Below are 1062 nucleotides of genomic sequence, written 5' to 3' on the forward strand. Positions count from 1 at the left end.
ATTGAAAAGAGAAAAAATAATTCTATATTTGGTTTTGTTGAAATAAGATAAAAATATCATTTAAATTTTAAAAATTAAGCAAATCACAAATCATACCTAACTTTAGAGTTATCAAATTATTATTTTAAAAATTTTTAAAAATTTAATACAAAAATAGAAAATCAAAAAAAAAAGTGTATTTGCTAAATTTATTCTATAGATGTTAACATTTTTCAAAAAAATGTATAAATTTAAATATATATATATATATATATAATTCAACTTGCCTTTTAAAAAAAAAAAATTTGCATTATAGATTTTAGCAAATAGATTGTCGAGAATTGTAACAAAATCTTTTAATCAATTTATCTTTTTAAAAAAATTAATTTTAATATTAAAATGCGTGTTTGGTATCAAATTTTAAAATTTTTAAAAAGTTAAATTGAGGAGTGCCAAATTGTATAAGCAATATTTATGTTTGCTAAACAAATTTGTTTAAAATTTGTGAGAAAGCAAAATCAATAACAAAGTTAAGATTTTGTTTGGAATACAAAAAATATTAAAGGACGAAAAGAAAATGTGAAAGAATTTTTTTATATTTGATTAGCCAAAAAAAAGTGAAAAATATAAATAAATCAACAAATCAAATTTTAATTCTTTATACGGTATTAACTTTTAATTTTTCTTATTCTTTTAAATAGTATTTGACATAGAGATAAAATACAATGAAAAAAGGAAAAATTCTTTCTTTGATTTCTTTTTTCTTTTCTCCTATCCCTTTTCCAAACAAAATCTTCTATCCAAATTGGTCCTCAAAGTCATAACTTGGAAGATTGACAAAGAACATAGAAAGGAAAATAAGGGGGGGAAATGATATTCAAATAGCTTATGGGAAAGAGAAGAAGAAAAAAAAAAAAAAATAGGTGACTAAATAGAAACAAATGTCTTGAAGACATCTAAGTGATTCGCTTTACATTGAAGATTTAGCTTAAACTAATTAGTGACCGCCAGGCACATGTTAATTCCAAAATTATTGTCAAGTGCAACCATAATTCAGCAAGTCACGTTAAGGAATACTAAGTG

This window comes from Malania oleifera, chromosome 3 (assembly GCF_029873635.1).
Source record: "Malania oleifera isolate guangnan ecotype guangnan chromosome 3, ASM2987363v1, whole genome shotgun sequence".
Classification (NCBI taxonomy): Eukaryota; Viridiplantae; Streptophyta; class Magnoliopsida; order Santalales; family Ximeniaceae; genus Malania; species Malania oleifera.